The sequence below is a fragment of the Mirounga angustirostris genome, unplaced genomic scaffold, assembly GCF_029215605.1.
Source record: "Mirounga angustirostris isolate CCGP_5_RB_7025 unplaced genomic scaffold, mMirAng1.0.hap1 SCAF_7, whole genome shotgun sequence".
NCBI lineage: Eukaryota > Metazoa > Chordata > Mammalia > Carnivora > Phocidae > Mirounga > Mirounga angustirostris.
The window spans coordinates 150,396,454-150,422,185 of record NW_026991715.1 but is presented as its reverse complement, the minus strand read 5'-3'; positions in this window follow the sequence as shown (position 1 = coordinate 150,422,185).

Sequence of the window (25,732 nt, the reverse complement as noted above, 5' to 3'; positions counted from 1 at the left end):
GTGGTTGGTGACTAGGGACTGGTTGGAAGGCGGCCTGGGATGGGGGTGAATGGCTGGGTCTGAGATCACCCTGCAGTCCTGGGGCCAGGGGAGATGCTCAGGTTGATCTTAAAGCCAATGGGAAGAGAAGGAAGTGGTTTAGTCTGGGGTGACATGATCCCACTTGTATTCAATGTCAGTTTCCTGTTGCCTGGAGCCTGGACAGGAGGCATCGAGGATGGAGCAGGGCAATGGTTAGGATGGTGACACTACTTGCAGAATGTTGTGATGGTGGCCTGGAACACGGGGCCAGGAGAGGAAGGGAGTGCATCATGTATGTGTGGTTACTCAGACGTGGAATCAATAGAACTGGCTTGAGTGTGGATGCAAGACACTCAGGAAATAGCATGGGACTTGGAGTTTTCTAGATGGTGGCAGGGCCTTTTGAAGAGACTGGGAAGATTTCAAAGGGAGACCCATGTGGAGTCTGGGGGTGGGCAATGTGTGCACTTTAATCTTAAGTAAAGAATCTCAGAGAAGCAAAACCTCATCTGATGGGGTTTGGATAAAGTGACATCGAGATTTGCCCTCACATCAGCCCTGCCAGGTGGTCACACAGCTCTTCTGAAGCCATTAGCAATATGCCCACCACTGTGATTTCCGCATCTGTGGACAGCCCCGGCTCCTTTCACACTGGGCATCCTGTCACGGGCTTGAACTCCATGGATCCCTGGGCCGCTCCTGTGTGTGAAGCACCCAGTGGATCCCGGGGCTGCTTCCCTAGTGAGCCCTCTAATAGATCCCTGGGCCGCTCCTGTATGTGAGCCCCGCAGTGGATCCTTGGGTCGCTCCTGTATGTGAGCCCTGCAGTGGATCCCTGGGCTGCTCCTGTATATGAACCATCCAGGGGATCCCTGGGCCGCTCCTGAATGTGAGCCCTGCAGTGGATCCCTGGGCTGCTCCTGTGTGTGAGCCCCTCCGTGGATCCCTGGGCTGCTCCTGTATGTAGAGCCCTCCAGTGGATCCCTGGGCTGCTCCTGTATATGAACCATCCAGTAGATCACTGGGCCGCTCCTGTGTGTGAGCCCTGCAGTGGATCCCTGGGCTGCTCCTGTATGTGAGCCCTCCAGTGGATCCCTGGGCTGCTTCCCTCGTGGGCCCTCCAGTAGATCCCTGGGCTGCTCCTGTGTGTGAGCCCTGCAGTGGATCCCTGGGCTGCTTCCCTCGTGAGCCCTCCAGTGGATCCCTGGGCCGCTCCTGTATGTGAGCCCTCCAGTGGATCCCTGGGCTGCTCCTGTATGTGAGCCCTCCAGTGGATCCCTGGGCTGCTTCCCTCGTGAGCCCTCCAGTAGATCCCTGGGCTGCTCCTGTGTGTGAGCCCTGCAGTGGATCCCTGGGCTGCTTCCCTCGTGAGCCCTCCAGTGGATCCCTGGGCTGCTCCTGTATGTGAGCCCTCCAGTGGATCCCTGGGCTGCTCCTGTATGTGAGCCCTCCAGTGGATCCCTGGGCTGCTTCCCTCGTGAGCCCTCCAGTAGATCCCTGGGCTGCTCCTGTATGTGAGCCCTGCAGTGGATCCCTGGGCTGCTTCCCTCGTGAGTCCTCCAGTAGATCCCTGGGCTGCTCCTATGTGTGATCCCTGCAGTGGATCCCTAGGCTGCTTCCCTCGTGAGCCCTCCAGTGGATCCCTGGGCTGCTTCCCTCGTGAGCCCTCCAGTAGATCCCTGGGCTGCTCCTGTATGTGAGCCCTGCAGTGGATCCCTGGGCTGCTTCCCTCGTGAGTCCTCCAGTAGATCCCTGGGCTGCTCCTATGTGTGAGCCCTGCAGTGGATCCCTAGGCTGCTTCCCTCGTGAGCCCTCCAGTAGATCCCTGGGCTGCTCCTGTGTGTGAGCCCTGCAGTGGATCCCTGGGCTGCTTCCCTCGTGAGCCCTCCAGTAGATCCCTGGGCCGCTCCTGTGTGTGAGCCCTGCAGTGGATCCCTGGGCTGCTTCCCTCGTGAGCCCTCCAGTAGATCCCTGGGCCGCTCCTGTATGTGAGCCCTGCAGTGGATCCCTGGGCTGCTTCCCTCGTGAGCCCTCCAGTAGATCCCTGGGCCGCTCCTGTATGTGAGCCCTGCAGTGGATCCCTGGGCTGCTTCCCTTGTGAGCCCTCCAGTGGATCCCTGGGCCGCTCCTGTATGTGAGCCCTGCAGTGGATCCCTGGGCTGCTTCCCTCGTGAGACCTCCAAATGTGTGAGAGCAGCACCCCCTCCCTTGTTCTATTTCTCTGAACAGCTGAGTGTTGTCACAGCCTCCGTGTCCCCTCTCCCAGACTTTCCTCTGGCCACTCACCCTGGCCCTGGTTTTCGGACTCTGCTTTGTTTTTTTATACCATCCACAGGAGGCATCCAGAACTAATGTGGGACCTGTGCGGAGGCCAGGAGGACGGTGTGGAAAGCCCCGCACCCTTCACTCCGGATGCTCTGTTCTGCACGTGCAGCCCAGGCCCCCGCACTCTGGCACTCACGCCGCAAAGAGGGTTCGTGAGATCTTAGTCAGCTAAGCTCTCTTTCTCCACACAGGCCTCTGTAAGCCCGGGCTCCTGGGTTCTGCTCTGGAGCAGTTGGAACTGTACCCCAGCCATCTCCCCTGCATGTGGGTGCTGTCTGACAGCCGACACCGGGACTGCATTCCTACTCTGCCTTGTTGATGATGAGATCGGGGTGGAAACTCAGCTATTACACCGGGGCCTGTGGTCCAGCCGCACTTGGGGTGGACCGACCCAGCTGCACCAGCAGTCACGGCATCCGTGTCCGTGAGCTTAGTGAAAGGGGCCCAGGAGCACATGCATGGGGTACGTCAGGCAGGAGACGTGAGCTCCTCTAAGTCGTGTCCTGAGGGAAGCAGGACCCCACATGTTAGTCCCCTGTCTTAGACCAAATGTGGAGAGCCTCAAAAGTCAGGGCTTTATTCTGCAAGAACTGGAAATCATTGTAACAAATGATTAAAGAAGAATTTGGAAAAAGTTACTGGTGGAAAAGTTGAGAAAGAACTGAAGACAATGGAAATCACTTTTCTATAAACCCCAGAGAGTAGTCAGATTTGGGTAATCTTTGAGTTCTGTCACTAGTTCGATGGGAATCCTAACTGTGATAGGCTTTAGGCAGAAGGTGAGCCGGTCCTCCGGGACCACAGAGCTCCCATGTTCCCCTACAGAGAGCATCGGCTTCGAGGTGCAGGAGGAAGAGGGTTACACAAATATCAGCCTCTCTCAACCTGATTCTAGGAAGTGAAGATACTAAATAGGACAAGCTAGACAGTAGCCCAGACCCAGGACACCACTGCTGGCTTCTTTTCTGGGGAATGGATCCTTCAGGACAACAGTGATGTCGATGGGGACCAGCCACACTGACCATACTGCCCAGTACCCCCAGCGGGTATGGTGTAGCTACTGCTGGACAACATGGTTGTGTGCTTGCCTATGGGCTATGCCAGTTCTTCCCTAATAACCCTGTTGAACAAAGTCCCGAGAGAAAAGCACCTATGTAGGGAGAACTTCAAGACACACTCAATACAAATATGCCAGTCTTTTCTAGAAACCACCTCTTGTCGGTCTTGTGCAGCAAGGGAAACAGCAACATTACAGGGACTGGGGTCCATGGCGTGGACATCGCTCAGATTGACACTTCATGGAGGACAGTGAGGCTCAGTGGTCCTACCAGGCTTATTGTGCAAGTTTGTGATCTTCTGCTCTTATAAAGCTGACATCAGGATGTTAAAGGAGATTTAGAAAATAAAGATTTGTAAAGTCCATAAGCCTGCCAACTTCAGATAAAGGAGCTATTATTTTAAAGATTTTATTTATTTATTTATTTATTTATTTATTTGAGAGAGAGAGAGTACAGGTGGGCTCATGCACAAGTGGGAGCAGGGACAGAACGGGGGGGAGGAAGACAAGCAGACTCCCTGTTGAGCTTGGAGCCCAAAGTGGGGCTCAATCTCACAACCCTGAGATCATGACCCGAGCCTAAATCAAGAGTCTGACCATTAACGGACTGAGCCACCCAGGAGTCCCCAGATAGAGGAGCTACTCTCCAAAAATTGTATCTTATTTTACACAATTAAATAAAGAAATAATCATAGCTCAGAGTTCAACTTACACATGAAAGCACAAGACTCGTGGAATAGCAGAATCCTTGAATGGCAAAGTGATTCCCAAGCTAGAACAGGGGCAGAAGAGCCAGGACTACAGAAAAGAAAGTATCAGAGCAAAGAGCAGAGGTCAGCCCAGCCAAGGTGCCAGTTACCTCCCAGCGAGGTGGACCACAGACCCTGGGGAGTCGGAGGACAGAGGGGCCACGGCGGGGATTCATTGCCAAACTGACGGGCTTCCTCCAGCCCCTCCTCCAGGTGCACACTAGCACATTTGACCCAAAGGATCACAGAGAGGCATTTTTTTGGAACTCTGCGTCACCTAAAGATCCTCTAGATTATTGGTGCAACTGCTTGGATTTGCTGCAAAAGTGTTTAAGAGAGCCTCAGTTGTTACAGCAGTTCATGTCTTCCAGGATGGATTATAAATCCTTAAAACTTCGTGTTTTCCTGCTGTCTCAACCTCCTCACTAACAGGCTGGGAGCATCCCTCCCGGGTGACCAGGTGCACCCACGTAAGGCTGGCCTCTGTCACGATTTCACCTTATTGTCCTTCCCATCGGTGAGCTGGTGACATCACTCACAATGTTGCTTGTGTGCCCCACCCTGACCCCCATAAAGGCACGTGCCCATGGGTCTTCGCTCGTGGTGCCCCACCTGCTGAGCACTCCCTCCGCATGGCCCCCCAGCTGCTGCCATGCTTCCTGTCTTGGACCTGTGGGGGCAGGAAATCTCCTTCACGTCCACACACATCTCCACACCGTTATTCTGTGTCTGCTCCTGTCTGATCGTCAAAAGATTCCATTTGCAGTAACGTAATTATTTCTTATAACATAATTATTCCTTATAACAGGAATTATTGGTATTATGTCGGTCTTGTGCGTGGACATCGCACGCACTGTTATTTTTAATGATCTGTAAATGTAATACCTTGTTAGCTAATAGGTTACTAGTGACTGTAATACCAAATACCAAATAATACCAAACTTCTTGATGAGAAAGTTCTTTCAGAACATAAGACTAAGACCTCTTTCTGTCACGGAGAACTTGACACTTTTTCTCCTTTCTCATAATCGCAATGCTATACATATTTCTATTTTCCCTCCTACTTATGATGTCACCAGGCTCCGAAGCCCTGCCTGAAATTCCTTCACAGAAGTCAGGCTGCACCTTGTAGGTATTACACATGCCTTCTCTTTCCCGTCTCTTATTTTATAATTGTAGACACATTTTACCATTATGAAAGATACTTATTTTGTTATAGGAGTCTCAAATATTCAATGGAAAGAGATGTGATATAAATAATTATATATAAATTAACCAACTCGATTAAGTATCTCTCTTTCCTCTAATATTAGTCATTTAGGATATTTAAAATTGTTCGGCATCCTTGGGAACTCTGCTGGGGAGGTTTGGTTCATCACATCTAGGGAAATAGTTCCTGTGTGGAAAGTCTTAAGAGATTTTTCGAAAGGCTCGAAGTTTGGGGCTATCTTTAGACCTTCCCCGGATGCTGCCCATCACAACGCCTGCAATAAACAGCTGATCTTGTTTCATCTCATATCAGTGTCCAGATGTTTTTATTACAGCTCATACCGAACACTTCATAACTTCATCATTTTATAAATGGCATCCTGATGTTTTTATTGTAACTCCAACATGATTTTATACACTATCAACCATAATTCTCTATCCAGACTTCACGCAGAGGTGAATGTTTCCGAGCTACTCTTGTTCCTCTCATTTTATTTCACTTGTTGAGCGTCTTTTTCTTTTCTTGAAGCTTAGAGAGCTACCCTTACTCCTGACAGCTGTCCTTATCCTATTTTAGTATTTAAATGTTTTTCTAGAATATGATTTTAATTGTTAATTTTTTAATTCTTAACGTTTTTTCATGTGTGCTTGATTATATCTTAAGATATTCACATTGCACAACGGGTCATTTTTCCATACTTTCCTTTAATTAGCTACTTTAATAAATTTATAATTCCAGTTTTTAGCTGACTTATTCAGATTGCCTGGCTAGTTAATCAGCAAATCTGAAAATAATTATAGCTCTAGTTTCCTCATTCCAATGTTATTAGAAATATAAAACACACTTCATATTCACTAAAAAAAAGGAAACTTGGCTTGTGGAGTCAGCTTATATAATCACACAGTCACTAGTAACCGATTAGCTAACAAGGTATTACATTTACAGATCATTAAAAATAGTCTATATCAAAAACTATATTTAAAGTGATCACTTACTTGACAATTCTTAACTATTCTTTGATTGAGTCATATACTTCCAAGAAATGTCAGAGGTGGGAGAAAATTCTCATGTCGGTAAGGTAAGGAAATTGGGGCTTACTGGAGGGAGAAAGTTGATTGAAACCTTGAAACACTTAAATAGGCTAAGACAGAGAAATAAAAACGGTTTCCAAATTGTGACAACCTAGTTCCGCTTTGCTTGCGTGGGGTCAAGCAGCCCTTAATCAGCAGCACTACTGGAGAGATGGTGGGCACGGCGGTGCGGTTGGTGCTGAGGATGGGAGCAGGGTGGTGCTAATGCTCAGCATATGGACCCGTCACCACGCTGCTCTGTAGCCTCCATAACTTCTGGGAATTTTCAGCTGCATCTATGTCACCCTGATCAAATGTCAGTAATTTCATGGGACTAAGAGAAAATCGTATTCTCAAGATATAAAATTCATCCTGTTGAATCATGAACAATAATATCCAATGAGTATATAAGAAGAAAGGACACTGACTCTTTTTTTTTTTAATGTTCAGTTAGCCACTGCATAGTACATCATTAGTTTTTGATGTAGTGTTCAACGATTCATTAATTACATATAACACCCGGTGCTCATCACAACGCCTGGCCCTCCTTAGTACCCATCACCTTGTCACCCCCTCCCCTCTGAGACCCTCAGTTTGTTTCCCCGGGTTCCATAGTCTCTCATGGTTCATTTCCCTCTCTGATTTCTCCCCCTTCAGATTTCCCTTCCTTCCCCTATGGTCTTCTGTGCTATTCCTTATATTCCACATATGAGTGAAACTATATGATGATTGTCTTTCTCTGCTTGACTTATTTCACTCAGCGTAATCCCCTCCAGTTCCATCCACGTCGATGCAAATGGTGGGTATTCATCTTTCTGATGGCTGCATAATATTCCATTGTATATATGAACCACATCTTCTTTATCCATTCATCTGTTGATGGACATCTATTCTCTTTCCACAGTTTGGTTATTGTGAACATTGCTGCTATGAACATTGGGGTGCATATGGCCCTTCTTTTCACTACATCTGTATCTTTGGGGTAAATACTCAGTAGTACAATTGCTAGGTCATAGGGAAGCTCTATTTTTAATGTTTTGAGGAACCTCCACACTATTTTCCAGAGTGGCTGCACCAGCTTGCATTCCCACCAACAGTGTGGGAGGGTTCCCCTTTCTCCACATCCTCACCAACACTTGTTTCCTGATTGTTAATTTTTGCCATTCTAACTGGTGTAAGGTGGTATCTCATTGTGGTTTTGATTTATATTTCCCTGATGGCTAATGACGTTGAACATTTTTTCATGTGTGTTAGCCATTTGTATGTCTTCTTTGGAGAAGTGTCTGTTCATGTCTTCTGCCCATTTTTTGACTGGGTTATTTGTTTTCTGAGTGTTGTGTTTGAGTTTCTTTATAGACCTTGGAGATCAGCCCTTTATCTGTAATGTCATTCTTTACGACAGCTTCGTTTGGGGATCATAAAGTGCTTTGGCTTCTACATTTGAGAGAATTTGGTTCTCCTCTTAGCCCCTGTGGCTGAGCTACCTCTTGGTCCTAGAACACAACCCCGTTGCCTTTGCTGGACCTTCCGCTCAGTCCTGATCTCTGCCTCCAGAACTATCTTCCAAAAATGCAAATTAGCTTATATCCAACTCCTGTTCAAGAGCGTTCTTCTGCTTCTCCTTTAGGATCAAGTCCTAATTCTTTATCGTTTTGTTAAAAAAAAAGATGATAATTTTGACACAATAAGGATTTTTCACCTCGCCTCGCCCCGCCCCCGTGCGACCCATGTCCTAGCTGGACTGACAGAGTGCATCTGGCAAATAGGAGATGAGCACTGAATTCCAACATAGGGAGTGATGCATCCTAACTCAATATTATAGCTGAAATTTATTTTTAGCCTAGAAAAGAAAATTTGGGATTAATCACATGTGAGAAATAAAAAAAAAAATGATTTCCTATAAAATGATAGATGTGGAGAGGGAAAATAATTTCTGGAGATCTTCTTAACCATGTTTTGGAATGAACATTACTATGTGTGTCCCCATTGTCATCATAAATTGTATTAACAATTCTAATGTTCCTCCCTTAAGTGAATTTATGCCCTTGCGGAAATAATGAAAGAAAAACCATAAGCCAAATTCAAATAAAAAAACTGTATCTGTGTTCAGAAATTAATAAAATTGAATCCTGATGTTATAAATCTAATAAAATGGGACTTTTTTTGGAATTTAGAGCAGTAACACCCATCCTATCCTCTACCCTCTCCCTGATATCTATCTGACACATTTTTCCTTGCTTTCTGGTTTCTCCAACTTTGACTCCAAGTATTTCTTCCAAGATCCAAGAATTTACCCATTTTCTGAGAGGTCCCCTTGTTACTCTTCAGCCTCATTCACTGGGGCCACTAGGAATCTATTCTCTATTCCTGCTGTCTTTGTAACTGAAGTGCAGCTCAAGGGACACATGAGGACCTTGATTGGACAGCTCAGTAGCACACATACTCCACACCATCTAACACACACGTGTGACTCTTCTCTTTGCATCCTCGGGCTTATCACCCATGCCAGAAGGTAATGGGGAACAAGGGCTTTTTTCACTCATCTGTGTATACTTTGAGACATCAAGACACATCCATGCCTCCCAAAGCAGGCATTAGATAAATTATCTTTAAATAAGTTGTAATAATTTCAAATAAAATTTAGGTTAATGCAAAAATACTTTTCTCTTCCATTATTTTAAATTCTGTTTTGAATTATTAGTAAATGTTTTAGACCGTTTTAAGACTCGAATGCATTGCTGAAATTCATAAGCAAAGAACTTAAAGGTAGACTTGAAGATGATATGGTTTAAATATAGTTGGGTTAATATTATATCAGTATAAGTAAACTCAGTTTAACATGCTAGCAAGTAGCTTCTGATAATTCTTAGCAAAGCAAAATTGCCCAACATGCAAAGCATTGCTGACTCTTGTCTTCTTTCTGGGCTCAGGATGTGTCTGCATGGCCCTGGAAGATGTTATGTCCTGTTGACACACCTGACAAGTCTTGTTGACAATGCAGTGACCCTCATTGACACTGCTGATGAGCAGTGTCCTGAATCTAAGAGGCCAGACCCCTGCTGGAAGAGTGGTCCCTCCTGTGCTCAGGCCACTGCAGGTTCCTTAGCTGAGGGTCAGCCTGGCAATGGACCCTGTCAGTAGGGTTCTTAGTCCCAAAGTGGCATATGTGGGGGTAAATGTTGCCATATTCCTTATAAAGTTCAGTAAGGGAGTGAGGATGGCGCCAATGATGAAGACTAGTAAATTTTATGCTCAGATATAGGAAAAGTTTCATTTACTGCCTTTTGACTTCTTTGTGTCAGAAATAACAACTCATTTGACAATGAAGACCATTGCCATGCTATGGATATCCTAAATATATTTGTATGGCTTCCAAAATGTACATTTGAAAAGTTTGAAGGAAGATGAGAAGTTCAGAAGACTGAAGACAAGAGTGAAGGAGGGATGAGCTGACCACCCTGGCAGTCCAACCTTGGTCGCTGGGCTGGGCCAGGCAACGCCAACTTCACCACATGTACACTCAGGGGCCGCTCATCAGAAAGGTCTGCTCCAAGGCACCGGGCCCTGGCTTGGCCCTGCGAACGGGGACAGCAGATCGGAGACAGAGAAAGTGATGGGCATCTCTAGGATAATCCCTTCTGCCTCTGCATTCCCTTCAAATTTCACCTACAATTGTTATGATCTACTTATCGAAATACAGATATGCAAACTGGAAATAGGATTCCATGGGATTCTAGAACATTATGTTAGGTACTCCACAAGAAGCCCCCAGTGGGCTGTGGCTAGTCTTGATGTTGGCACGGTCTTGTCCAATTATCTTCATTTAGTCCCACGATAGAAGAAGGGATACTTCCTGCAACACCCCCGTCCTTCCTTACTCCCCTCTGCCCTGATCCACGTGAGTTTTCTTGATTTGAAAGACCTAGACCCATTTTGTTCTTATTCCTTTTGTGAGTATGAGGTGGTGAGCATCATTAATCTCCTCTTGAGCTCAGCAGTGTTATGCATTTGTACAGAATAAATTCTTGTTTAACACCAACAAAAGAAAATTCACATGGTTGAAAACTATAGCCTAGCCCAATATATAAAACCAAAATGTATATGTAGGGGAATAAAAGTACCTATGGCTTGCTTGATTATAAGAATACACACAACAGGGGAACCTGGGTAGCTCAGTCGGTTAAGCATCTGACTCTTAGTTTGGCTCAGGTCATGATCTCAGTGTGGTGAGATTGAGCCCCACACAGCAGGGAGTCTGTTTGAGATTTTTCCCTCTCCCTCTGCCCCTCCCCAGGCTTTCTCTTCCTTTCTCTCTCTCTCTCTCTCTCTCTCTCTCTCTCTCTCTCTCTCTCTCTCAAATAAATGAATAGTTCTTATTTAAAAAAAAAAAAGAATACACACAACAACAAAAATGAAATAGCACCTGCTTTAAACCAAATGCCAAATAAATGAAGGTTTCACATTATTTAATTCCACTTGCAAAGTTTTGAGTATCTCTTTGAGGAATGAATAACTCTGTCCTTTGGGCACTGAAGGGTCATTAAAGTTTTTCATGTGAGGACATGAGGCGCATTTGGACCTTAGACTCGGCCACAGCAAAATGTAGCTCTGGGACTGGAGAGGCCATAAAACGCAGGCTCAGGGGGCTTGGAAAGGTAGAGCCTCAGTCTGCCCAGGAGATCACTGATCTGGGCTTCGGTGGTTGGAATGCAAAGGAATCGTAACACAGGCATGGTCTGGAGGATCAATAACCCCACCCCCAGTGAATCAGCTGCCCCACTATCTAGCATTGTTCAGCCGGAAGCTTTAGGGACCATTTTAATTTCCTGGCCCACAGTAACTCTAACGTATAGCCATATGTTGTGGGCGGAAGAGTGGTCCCCAAAGACGCACACATCCTAACCCCCAGAACCCGTGAATATGTTATCCTTGATTACAAAAGGGACTTTGCTGATGTGGTTAAAGATAAGGATGCTGAGATAGGGAGATTATCCTGGATTATCCCAGTGAGCCTAATCTGGGATACTTGGATCATTAAATGCAAAACACTTTTCTCAGGGATGGCTGGAGAAACAGGTGTGACAAGGGAGGCGCATCAGTGAAACACAAGTTGCCTGACTTTGAACGTGGGGAAAGGGGCCGCATGCCAAGGACTGTGAGCCACGTGTCGAAGCTAGAAAAGGCAAGGAAACTGATTCTCCTCCTGAGGCAGGACAAAGGCATCAGGCCTGCTGACACCTTGATTTTAACCCAGCAAAACATGTGTCTGACTAACAGGACTAAGCTACAACAACCTTGTGCTGTTTTAAGCCACTGAATTTGTGGTAATGTGTTATGGCAGCAAGAGAATACGAAGGAACCACACTTCACTTTGGGGTTTTATCTTCTTAGTTATTCATAAAATGTTGCTGCTCTGATCTTTTTTTCTAAGACCTGCACTGACCCTGTGGCTACCCTAACTGACAAGAGTTCAAAGGGATTGATGAAAACCCACATGGAGATATTTCTGCAGTGAGTAGACAAGGTGAAAGACAGAATGCTTCCACCAGAGAGCGAGTTCGAGGTGAGTTTTTCATAGGGCTCTCAATGTAGAGATATCTGTGGGGTTTAATATCTGCCCCTCACGCTGGACTGCTGTACCCACGAGGGCAGGAGGCTTGTCGGTCATAGTCCCCTGGACACTCAGTTCTTGGAGAAGCATGGGCATCGTGCCAAAGTGCTCAAGAACAGGCGTCTGGACATCCGACTGCCTGGGGTCAGATCCAGCGTGGCAGCATCCTGGCTGTGTGACTTTGGGAAAGTAAGTCAAAATACTTCTCATGGGCGCCTGGGTGGCTCAGTTGGTTAAGCGACTGCCTTCGGCTCGGGTCATGATCCTGGAGTCCCGGGATCGAGTCCCACATCGGGCTCCCGGCTCAGCGGGGAGCCTGCTTCTCCCTCTGACCCTCCCCCCTCTCATACTGTTTCTCTCTCGCTCGCTCTCTAAAAAATAGATAAAATCTTTAAAAAAAAAATACTTCTCATGCCTCCATTTCCTCATCTGTAAAATGGGGCCAAGAGCAGTACATTCACAAAGGATAATTGGAGGATTAAATAGGTTAACATAATGGTAACTCATTCAGCCAGTAGCTAGCATGTGCTGGGAACTAGCTGGCGACTAGAAACCACAGGGAACAGAAGTGAGAAACGCTAACTGGCCTGTGGTTTACATTGTAGCATGAGGAAGAAACAGAAGTAATAATGACCAAGGGAGAGTCAAGAGGAACATTGTAGAGGATCTGTTGAGGAAGTTGGAAGATAGTGGCAGGTGCTCAGTGAGGGCCAAAGAGATACAGGCTTGGCTACAGCAGGTGCTCAGAGCTTCCTGGTCCACCCCAGAAAGATACACAGCTGAAATTTGCTTAAGCGAGGACTAAAACAGTAGTTTTTTATACTTCTCTGGACTTTGGCCAAATTTTTAGTTAAATCCAGTTATGCAAATTTGTTATGCTTTTACTTCCAAAGTATGTTGCAAAGAATTGCTATAACTCACCCACTGGTGCCTATTTTAGCAGGAAAGTTTAAGTGGCAAATATGCTAATATAGTTGAACCTCGGGCAACACAGGTTCGAACTGCGGGGGTCCACTTACATGTGGATTTACTTCAATAAATACAGTATAGGACTGTACATGTATTTTCTCTTCATTATGATTTTCTTAATAACATTTACTTTTCTCCCACTTTATTGTAAGAACACAGCATATAATATATATAATATATAAAATATGTGTTGGGGCGCCTGAGTGGCTCAGTGGATTAAGCGGCTGCCTTCCGCTCAGGTCATGATCCTGGGGTCCTGGGATCGAGCCCCACGTCTGGGTCCCCGCTCAGCGGGGAGCCTGCTTTTCCCTCTCCCTCTGCCTGCCACTCTGCTTACTTGTGCTCTCTCTATCAAATAAATAAATAAAATCTTAAAAAAATAAAATAAAATATGTGTTAATCGACTGTTTATGTTATCTATAAGGCTTCCAGTCAAGAGTAAGCTATTAGTAGTTTAGTTTTGGGGGAATCAAAAGTTACATGCAGATTTCTGACTATATGTAAAGGTTGGGGGTCAACACCCTGACCCCCATGTTATTCAAGGGTCAACAATAGTCTCAAGAAAGGAACTCATGGACCTTTCTCTGACTTGTATTATAATGAAGACGAGATATAGGAATTTTATTCCAATGACCAAAATAGGGACAAGTATGGTATCTATGTTGAAAGTCAGGCACTTGTCACCTCAAATTATTTTTTATAATAGATAAGCTATAAAAAGAAAGAAAACTAAAAGGACAGAAATGGATGTGACTTTATTTTTTAATTGTATGTAATTGCTACAAGAAGCAACTTTAAACTTGTGTTAGGCAGGTTTAGAATAAAAAAGAAGTATCGCTTCACAGAGCAAGATAGAATTACACAGCTCGTAGCCCCAAGATCCTACACCAGTTAGAAAGACATCCTGCTGAATGGAAGAAGATATTTACAAATGACATATCTGATAAAGGGTTAGTATCCAAACTATATAAAGAACATATACAACTCAACACCAATAAAACAAATAATCCAATTAAAAATGGGCAAAAGGCATGCCTAGATATTTCTCTGAAGAAGACATACAGATGGCCTAAAAATACATGAAAAGTTGCTCAACATCACTAAGCAACAGGGAAATGCAAATCAAAACCACAATGAGATATCACTTCACACCTGTCAGAATGGTGAAAAAAAATACAAGAAACAGCACATGTTGGCGAGGATGTGGAGAAAAGGGACCCTCTTGCACTGTTGGAGGGAATGCAAACTGGTGCAGCCACTGTGGAAAACAGTATGGAGGTTCCTCAATAAACTAAAAATAGAACTACAATATGATCCAGTAATCATGTTACTGGGTATTTACTCAAAGAATATAAACACACTAATTCAAAAGGATACATCTACCCCTATGTTTATTGCAACATTATATACAATAGCCAAATTATGGAAGCAACCCAAGTGTCTATTGACTGATGAATGGAGAAAGAAGATATGGTATGTATACACAGGGAAATATTACTGAGCCATAAAAAGGAATGAAATCTTGCCATCTGCAACAACATGGATGGATCTAGAGAATATAATGCTAAGCAAAATAAGTCAGTCAAAAAAATTACCATATGATTTCATTCCTATGTGGAATTTAAGAAAGAAAACAAAGGAACAAAGGGGGGAACGGAGAGAGATAAACAAACAAACAAACAAAAAGCAAACTCTTAACTCTAGAAAACCAACTGATGATTGTCAGAGGGGAGGTGGGCGGGGGGTGGGTGAAATTAGGTGAACGGGATTAAGGGCACAGTTATCATGATGAGCACTGAGTAATGTAGAGAACTGTTGAGTCACTATCTTGAACACCTGAAACAAACTTAACACTGTATATTAACTATACTGGAATTAAAACTTAAAAAAAAGTGCAAAAATAAAAATGGCTCGGTGAGATAATGAAGAACAGTTTCGTAGGTTCATTTGAACCCTGAACATCAATGCCGGGTCAAATCAATAGGCCATTTTTTGGAGCCTCCCCAGATCTTGTTGGCAATAGAATTGGGGTTTCATGGACCTAGGTCCTCACCCAGAATGGCATCTGCTCTCTCTTTACTTTAAGGTGAACATCCTGCTCTGCACAATAGAATGACTGAAGGTAAAACCTGACAACGTGTGCGGTTGGGGAGTATGGGTCTTTCCTGATATTAATGATAAATAGATAGATGGGATTGACTTTTTCAATAAAAATATGAAATTAATCTTGTCACTTTACCTAAAAACTCTGTAAACTTTAAATCTAGTAAGTGACTGATCTCTGAAATGTCTTCATGGGATTTACACTCAGACCTTGGTTGAACTGAAAAACAGAAGCTTGGGGAATAGATGCCTAAGGAATTATTATAGAATCCCACAATGTGGATGGAAAATTGGATAATCCAGGGTTCTCAGCTTGAATTTCAAACACTCTTGAGAAAAGTGACCAGTCTATAAAAGAATGTAATTATAAATTCCCATACTTCAGTGGAAATATGCCCACTGGGAAAGTTCAGTGAGGACTAATTTGTTTCCTACAATGAATTTAAGTTTACAAATGCATTCTAAATTTGTCTATCACCCAGGGATTCTTGTAATCCAAGACAGCAAAACAGCAGGATGCATTCTGCTTCTGAGACAAGCAGGATGCCTTTGCCTTATTGGGATCCTGCCAAGCAGGGAAATGCCTCTGCATCCATCATCCCAGCTTGGATTGGTACTGTTTCTATACATTCAAAGTGACCATTACCTTCTACACACTCACACATGCACGTGTGATAGATAAATGTACAGCTTTAGATATGATTATGTGTGTGTATAAGTTTCAAAAGAAACAATTGAAATAGTCCAAATAAATTAGTGAGGGTTAGCTAAGAATTTGAAATATGGTGGATAGCTATTTTCGAACCTGCTAAAAATATACTTATGTTCAAACAGCAACATTTTATTTCACTGTACCCTTATCTAGCATATCCTCTGTGGTTCATTTGTAGCTGGTCACGTGCCCGTAGAAAATGTGAACAACTGGAGTCCTTCACAAGGACAGTTTTGATATCTTTCAATAGGGTCACGATCCTTTCCTGAATGCAGTTCAGCAGTCCTGTGCTCAGTTTCATTCTCTCAGGGGATTTAGAATTTAGAGTCCCACCTCACCTGGACCCAACAGAAACTCTGCTTATCTCTGCTCGGTCCTTGTTCCCAACATGAGGACGTGATCATCTTGAAGCTGGAGGCCACGTGTTGATAGACACAGTGGTTTGGGTTCAGTCCTACAGAAAAGCCAGGTTATTCAACAGGGAACTTTCCCCTTGGTTCTGTTTGGGGCCACTGTTACCTGGCCTCCATTATAACCCCCGGCTCTTGGCTTTATTTCTTCTGTCTACTGGCAGCTTCACGTGTCAGACAGGAACATCCACGTGAGGATCTGCTCTGACAGATGCTTCTCAGTCAATGGGACTTATTCTAAGTCTTGGGCCAAAAGGAGAAGTTTTGGTCAAAAGCTGCCCTCTCATGCCTCAGGCTGCACAAAGCTTTCCCAGAAGCAGCTCTTAGATGAGTTTGGGAAGCCATGTCGAATCCTGTCGCACACCAACTACTTCTTATCTTTACACAGGATTCAGCTTCACTGGACAATGGAGTTCAGTAACCCCGACATTGCTCAGCTCCCCCAATCATTGTCAGCTCTTTCTTCCCTTCCTCTTGTTAGTTTAAAAAAAAAAAAAAAATTACCATGAATTTAAAAAGAACTGCCCAAACTTTAATAAGCTTTTTCCGGTCCTGACTAAGACATAACCAGGTTATTTTCTGATTTTTTTGCATGAAAACACTAATACTGGAGGCTGATCTGTTTGGGTCCCACGATGGAGAAGAGCTGAGAACTTGAGGACCGCTAACGTGGGGATATGTGCTTGGTATAATTGTATCTTGCTCTATTTCTTTGAAATTCACTGTTGTTTTCCCCTGTAAACCTATCTTTTCCATCCCTTTATTTTGTGTCTGCAAACTCAGTGATCTGAAAACACAAAGGGAGTTGATTCAAAGGTTTCGGAAAACTTTGCAAAGAGGCTATGCCCCCCCACCCCCGCCCCCCCAGGGGACCTTTGTCAGATCCAAACCTGATCCCTGTGTGGAAGGGGTGGAAGGGGGCTATGCATGCCTCCCCCAGCTTCTTTTCAGACCTGTCTGGAACTGATTGTTGTAAGAACAATCCCTACCACACTCAAATCCATAATTGCTTTGGAGTTATTTTTTTCCCTAAAGTTTCTCATATGTCCTTCGTTGGTCAAACTCCCTCGCCAGCCTAGGAACTGTCCAACTTCCACAAGGTAAAATGATTATAGAAACAGTCTTCAAGCTTTGGCTGGACGTATTCATCTAGAAGGATAGTTTAATGTTCATCCAGTCAAAAGGAAACTTTTATTTTATTTTTATTTTTTTAAATTTTTTTAAAAGATTTTATTTATTTATTTGACAGAGAGAGACACAGCAAGAGAGGGAACACAAGCAGGGGGAGTGGGAAAGAGAGAAGCAGGCTTCCCGCCGAGCAGGGAGCCCGATGCGGGGCTCAATCCCAGGACCCTGAGATCACGACCTGAGCTGAAGGCAGTCGCTTAACCAACTGAGCCACCCAGGCGCCCTGAAAGGAAACTTTTAAATTACAAAATGTCAGAAAACATTTATGTTGCTCATTCTAAACTTAAATACACAATTTGGATATATCTAGTAGCTAAAAAACAAAAACAAAAACAAAACATAGAAACAAAAAAATCTGTTAAATCAGAATAATACATTCCCGGACTTCAACTCATCTAAATGGAAAAAAATGTACAAAGTGATACTGCAGGTTTAGAAGATAGATGGTGTTTGTAAACGATAACCCTTAAAAAGACACTATTGGATCCCATGTTTATTAGTCTGGGCAGGAAAACTCAGGCTGTGGAAACTGTGTGGCCACATGCATGTCCAATAAAGAGATTTTTCCTATAGGAGCTGGAAGGAGAATAAGGGCCTATGGACGAGCAAAGCCAAGAGCACCCCGCTGGTGGGGGTGAGGGCTCCGTCCTGCACACACCGGAGCAACAACCTAGATGTCGGCTTCATGCGAGGGGGACACACCAGCCCAGGTTGCTGTCTCAGTGCCTGAGACACTGGGTCTGATGCCTTTGCCTCTCCCAGTGGAAAGTGGCCACTTAAGGGAAATCACGGATGGCCACAGGGTGTAACGGGCATTCAAAGTGGTTTCGAGGAAGCACCTAATCAGAAAGTGGGAATAAAAGGAAAGGTCCCATGGCGTCTGTTGTGGGTACAAGCTTAATGTGTACTTAGCCTAGTTCCCCCAGACTGAGGCTGCCTTTGCTATAAACACGCACCACAGGCCACCCTTGAGAACCCTGACGGACACAAACACAGCATGTCCACTTCGTGAGCCACCATCCCAGAGCTGCCCCATGCAGGATGTCGATTCTGCCCCAGTCCAAAGCCAGGGAATCGGTCTCGGGAGGTGCCCCACGCCTCAGCTGTCACCTAATCCCCAGCACCACTTGGGCTGGAAGTGCTAAGTCATACCTTGATCACCCCAGCACTGATCACCTAATCAGTGTGTTCTTCCCCAAAGGGCTTTCCCATTTCCTCCCAGCTCCACCGATTCCGTAAGCCAAATGTGTCTAATGGCCCTATTTGGTGCTTCTCCTTCTCAATGTAATGTTTAGTGTAATATCATGTTGTTCACACCGAGTATAAATCCTCCCTGGTCTGTCCATCTTATGCTTCCTGTCCTCTTGATGGGGTTGAACTGCGTTTCCCCACATCTCTGCTAGATGAGTGACCCCTGCGGGATGAGCATTATTAGACCTGGTTTGCAAATCACAACTCTGACCCACACAAGTATGTATGTTCAGCCAGCTTCTCAAACTCCTCAACATACCAAAAACAATCTACGCGATATGCATTAATAATCCTTCCCGGTCGGAAGAAAAGGATGTCATTCCAATACCATAGCTCCTGTTCCCCATAGGTCCACCTCACCTGGAAGCTCCATCCAGGTAGCTGGTCCACCTTTGTCCTGCGCTCCTGGGGCCCAAGGTCCACGCACCCGGCCTCTCTTGTTGCCTAGAGCAACACTGACCAAAATAAATGTAAGGTCAGTGAGATATTTTACAATCTCTTTTTATACCAAATCACTGACATCCAGGATTTATTTTTCACTTCTAGTGCATCTCAATACAGATTAGGCCAATTTCAAGCGCTCGGTAGGTACGCACAGCCAGCGATGTTGAGACTGGCAGGTGCCAGGCTTGAGGATGAGAGTGCGCCTGGGCCGCATACCCACTCCGCTGTCCTCGCTACTTTATGTTCAGATCCTGGCACCACAATACCTTTTACCATCTTCCAGTGTCCTCCACTCACTGCTAGATGGATAAAACGAGTATTTGCCAGATGCATTCGTCTGCTCAGGCTACCATAACAAATACCAGACTAGGGGCTAAAACAACAGACATTTGTTTTGTCACAGCTCTGGAGCCTGGAAGCCCAGGCTCAAGGTTTCAGCAAAGTTGGCCCCCGGGAAAGCCCCTGTCCTTGGCTGGCAGGTGGCAGCTTTCTGAACATTTCCCTGGGCGTCCCTCTGTGTGTGTCCGTGTCCTAATCTTCTCTTCGTAAAGGGACACCAGTTATGTTAGATGAAGCTCCCCCGCATGTGGAGTCATTTTACTTTGATCAGTTTTTGAAGACTCTATCTCCAAGACAGTCATATCGTGACATGCCAGTGGTTAAGAATTTGATGTGAATTGTGGGGGGACAAAATTCAGCCCACAACCCTAGAATGACCTAGAAGGTCCTTAGTGATATTATCAGTCATATGTCCCTTCCCTCCTCTTGTTTCCGAATCTCTAACCAGATTTTACCCCCCCAGGTAGAAAACTCTGGCTTCATTAAATCTCTCTGGTTGCTTCCGTTTGCCCAAAGCAACCAAACCAAAACTCGTGTCATCGCTGAAGAGTCTAAGTTGTGTTCTAAATTCACTTTGAGTTTCCAGTGAACCTGATGATGTTTGCTTGCTGGTTCAGTAGGGTACATTTATGATTTCTTCTTTACTAAGAGAAGCCCAGGTGAGAAGGAGCTAAGCGGGCAAGTGGCACAGGAGAATCTCATGGGCAGATACATCGGGAAGCACCCCACACCTCCATCCTGTTGCCTCCTGCGTGTCCTCACTCTGTGGTCCCCGGAGAGGCGGAGGGGTGGTGGGCCACTGCCTTCCTCCAGCCGGCGGTTGCCTCCAAAGCAGGGCTGCCGTCATCAGTCCTGTGTTCTCTGCTGCCCCTTTCCTCTGCTCTGAAGCCTAGGACCGAAACACCCAATGGAACTCCCACCCTGTCCGGTGACTCACAACTAATAGCCAACTGCTCCTTCCCCTTGTGACATGGACAAGTGGCAGTGAGACATGGACCTCTTTCTTTCTTCCGACCTTGATAATTTTTTCCAACCTTTATTCACTTCCCTGTACACAGATAAAGGCCCTTATCCTGTGTGGACAGTGAGGATTTCTTTTTCTAATAGCAAACACTGTTTTGTTCCTGCTTCTGCCATCTGTGAACACTTTACTTTGTCAAGAAAAGGGAATCTTAGGCTAGAAATATTTTTTATTATTCATTTTTTACTGTTTAAGATTAAATTTTGTTATTCCTCTCCCAGAGTCCAATGGCTTCCACCTTTCTCAACATGCCTTTCGAACAACAATGGCAGGCAGGTGGGGGGGCTCCAGACCCCACTGTCGAGGAGGCCCAACAAGCAAGTACGCCTTAATTATTAGCCGTTGGTAAGAGAAAGATGGAGTGAGTGTTTGTGCTTTCTGTCCCTTTTTTTTTTTTTTTTTTTTTTTAAGTAGGCTCCACACCTACCATGGAGCCCAATGCAGGGCTTGAACTCACCACCCTGAGGTCAAGACCTGAGCTGCAGTTTAGAGTCAGACGCGTAACCTACTGAGCCATCTAGGCACCCCATGGGTATTTGCCTTTTAAGAATACACCCCCAGGGGCGCCTGGGTGGCTCAGATGGTTAAGCGTCTGCCTTCGGCTCAGGTCATGATCCCAGGGTCCTGGGATCGAGCCCCACATCCGGCTCCCTGCTTGGCAGGGAGCCTGCTTCTCCCTCTCCCTCTACTGTTCCCCCTGCTTGTACTCTCTCGCTCTATCAAATAAATAAATAAAATCTAAAAAAAAAAAAAAGAATACACCCCCAGAGTAATACTTTTCTGAAGGAAAGAAAATCACTGGCAGGGCTATCCTAAGCTTCCTTAGTTTCTGCTTGGGGCCAGTGGACTGGGATGCGGTTGGGGCTTCAGAGGACGTGGATCCCCTGAGGTAGCCGCTACCCAAAGGCGAGCAGTTCCTTGAAGAGTTAATGTAGATGGTTTGTGTCAGCCTCGCACTCTCCCAGGAATTTCCATCTAGATTAAGCTTCTCTTGCATCCTGATCTACTCTCAGAATGAGGAAAAGGGATTCTAGACAAGGACTGACAACGCCCATTTCACACTAAATTGGAAATCCAATAAAATAATGTCAACGTTCTCCAGCATCCAGGATGGAACTATAATCAAGTGGGTTTAGATTGTACAAAGCACTTGATTTCTGCTTGTTTTAAGTCATTCAGTTCTTTGAATGCAATGCCAAAGCCCAGTTCCATTTGATGGACAGCTGGACTGACAGATCGATAGTTAATCATCACGAACTTGAAGTTGTTTCTTGCCACCGGGAAAACCTGTGGAAGGTGGAGGAGCAGTGTGGACATTTCAGAAGCACCGTGAGTTCCTGGCAAACACCCAGCCTCTGCAGGATTATTCTGATTTGGGGCTACGCAGAGTCTTTCAAAAGGCAGAATTGAGCTGCCTGGAGCAAGGCTGACCTTGGGCGTTGTAGGCTCCCTCCCACAAGGAGCCCTGGCCCTGGATGCCTCGTGGTCAGACCCTCAGGGTATGTGCTCCTGCCCCCGGGGGGTGTCATCTGACTGGTGGTTCCTGCACCCTCGGTCCACTGCTTCATTGGTCCCAGGAGGGAGCTGAGCAGAAACACCTGGTCTGGAGAAGCTGATGATGGCTACTGGCAGAAAAGTCCACAGCTTCCCAGAGAAGAAGCAGTCAGCCATACAACAGAGCCCTGAATGCGTGGGGCTGGGGGCATGCCTTTATCCAGTGGATGCACAACCTCAGCAAAGTTAACACAGGGTGTTAGTGGCTCGATGGAGAAAAGGAAGGACGCCGGGAGCTGCCCCCCCCGCGCCCCCTGCGCACAGCAGTCGTGGAGGCCCAGCCTGGAGGGGGCTCCCCCTCACCCGGGCCCCATGCCAAGGTCTTTAAGGGCATTATCTGGTTTACTGCTCTCAGCAGCTCTATTGAGGCAGGTGTCCTTAACCCACGTTGCAGACGAGGGAACGGAGCTTACATGGTTGCGGGACTTAGTATTTGCCAGTCGAAGGAAGAACTGCTTTGAAGGCATGTTTCTCATCTCTGGCAGCTTCGCATGCTCGGATTCAGCCACTGCACGCTTTCTCTTATGCCGCCCTCCCATTGTCTTCCGTGCAACTTCCATGCAAACCGCACCTCTCCCCAGAGTTCCTTTGATACAGCACAGGGCTTAACTGTCTCCTCAAATACCACACCCGCCCTGATGAAACAATGCACTCGGCTCTGGTAAGAATCTGCACCGAAGTCTGCTCCTCTGGGGAGTCGGAAAGCCTAGAAGACAGGACCATATGGTCTGTTGTGAGCTTTGCCAACAGCCAGCACAGGACAGACAGCGCGCATTCATCAAAACCAGGAGAAAAGAGGGGCGCCTGGGTGGCTCAGTCGTTAAGCGTCTGCCTTTGGCTCAGGTCATGATCCCAGGGTCCTGGGATCGAGCCCCGCGTCGGGCTCCCTGCTTGGCCAGGAGCCTGCTTCTCCCTCTCCCACTCCCACTCCCCCTGCTTGTGTTCCCTCTCTAGCTGTCTCTCTGTCAAATAAATAAAATAAAAATCTTAAAAAAAAAAAAAAAAAAAAAAAAACAGGAGAAAAGAGAGGAGAAGAAGAGAAGAAGGGGGGGGAGGAGGAAAGAGGGAGGGAAGGAAAAGAAGAAAAGTAGAATTTTCGTGTGACTTAATCACAGCCACTATGAAAAAAGAATATTGATTATTTCTAGTGTATGAATTGGAAAATAAAAAGACACTTGAGTGTGGCCTGAATTTTTCCAGTGCGGGACAGTTAACGGGACAGGTATGAACATGTGACCTACAGAAGGAAAGCATCAGGTTCCCACCCACAGGGAATAAAATGTCAGAGAGAAAAAGTTTCTTTTTTCCTATGGGGAGTCAATTTCTGGAAGTTTAATTCATGATTTTTTTGAGAGTGAGAGCCTGAGACTTACATTATTAATAACGAGATTTTTCTTACCTTGAACTAAGGTAATAAAAATCTTTAAGAAAAATTGGTCGATTCTATGACTTCATTAAGCTGTGGAATAGTCACCCTTGACACAGAGTATGGTGCCAATAAAGAGTCCATAAATTCCCATCGATAGCATGGACATATCCATGAACGCGTGAATCAATGAGTAAAAGAATGACTCTCAGCCATCATTGTAGAGAAAATAACAAAGTTATGACAATAAGACTGGAGATGGAGCAGGAAAAAAGAGTTGAGAGGCCCAGGAAATTGCTGAGGAGTTCAGCAAGAAGGGATTTGGGGAAAAATAAGGAGAAATATGTGGCCCGGAAGAGACTGAGAGACTCGGTAAACTCAGTGGCAGCTCTAGAAGGTGAGAAAAAAGGACAGAGGATCAGGTGTGATGGCTCATACAGCTTCCAACCTAATAAAAGCGACGCATCTTCTATCGGAAACTCAATCTGAATTCAGAGTAAGTTGAAAAAAAAAAAAAAAGACAAATTCACCTAAAAACATAAGGCAATGAAATTTAGAACAGCAAAGCAAAGGGGGCAAAGGTGAAAGAATTTTGTTTAAATACAAAGAAATATCTGTTAGAGTAACAGTGGACTTCTCCTTGGTAAAGTTGAGAAAGCAGTGGGACAGCAAGGTCAGAGTTCTGAGGGGAAATAAGAGGAACCTTGAGTTGTGTGCTGATCCATGACCACTGAAATTCATGATGTGATAAAGACATCCAGTTTCACAATTCTAAGACAGATTAGTAATATTCTACATTTAAAGAAGAGACTGTTTATTATAAAAAGGGGGAAAGTACATCCAGAGACGGTGGAGAGGAATTAAAGAAATGAGCTCTGCAAAAACCCTGGTAACTATAACTATGTGTCTAAATCTGATTTTTGTGTTTAGAGGGCTCAGGTTAAAATTCTAAACTACATAAGCAGGCTGAGAGGGTGTGAGTGGGTAGCTAAAGCACACCGTGCTCCTTGTCCTTTTGTAGAAGGAGAAGAGAGAACTTCAATAATTTCAAACAGTGTTACAAACGTGTAGAGTGAATCATATTTATTAAAAGCATGGAGAACATTCAAGAAAGAAAACAAGAATGAAAACATTGTTTCAAACTGGTAGAAAGTAATGTTAGAAAAATTTTAAAAAGGAGAAGAAAGAAGAAAAAGAAAGAAAGAAAGAAAGAAAGAAAGAAAGAAAGAAAGAAAGAAAGAAAGAAAGAAAGAAAGAAAGAAAAGAGAAAGGAAATTGAGAAAAAAAAGAAAGTATATGGCTGTTAAAGTTAATCATTTACAATCTTGCAAACATTCCTTTCCAGTGGTTGGTGACTCCCTCATTTTGTGAGTTGGTGTTCTGCCCCCACAAGGAAGAAATCAGAACTCACTTCCCAGACTCACCCCCAGCTAGAGCACAAGCATTGTCTCCACCAAGCAGCATATTTGAATAAGCATGATTGAGGCTTCTCTTCAGAAACCAGAGAATCTAAAAAGTAGGTGCCTTGTGGATTCCAACGCGGTGAGGAGAAGAGCAGAGCCCCAGGTCCAGCCGCGGCTTCCCCGCTGAGCCCCAGCAGGGCTGTCTGTGGTGGGCAGTGGGCCTTCCTGCCGGAACCATCATGCCGTGTATGTGGGAACTGCTCCTCACTGCAATTCTCCAAGGATGCTTCTCTGGCCCCGTGTGACCCTCTCTGAGTGTCTCTACTCTGTTTCAACATTTTTTTTTTCTGTTTAAACTTTCTAGGATTGATTTGTGATGTGTAACCAACAGCCTCGATGGTACATGGTACCACACGGTAAAGAAAATGCAGTGCCGTTAAAGCAGTCAGAGATTCAAGCAAGATTCTTCAGTGGATGCGAAAACTGATGAGTGGAGGTTTAATAAATAATAAATATGTACACAGACTCAAAATTATTTGTTAATTACAAACAGAAGAATAGCTTTACAACGGGTTACCCTAACACAGCCTTAACCAAGTAATCTGAGTCAACATCTCCAATAATGGAACAAACGGATATCATGTGCCTACGAATATGGTGCCCTGGGAAGGAAGCATTACTTCTTTAGTACTTTACCAAAAATAAATAAATAAATAAATAAAAATAAAAGTGTAACTTCAATCATAAGGAAGTATGCAACAAAACCCAAATTCTACAACATAACCAAGCTGAATTTTTAATTGCAAGATCACAGAGGACAAAGGAAGAGTGAGCATATTTTCTGGATTAAAGGGGGCTAAATATCCATTTCCATAATCCAATGCAATGTGAGATTCTGAACTGGATCCTGCGGTAGAAAAAAGAAAAGT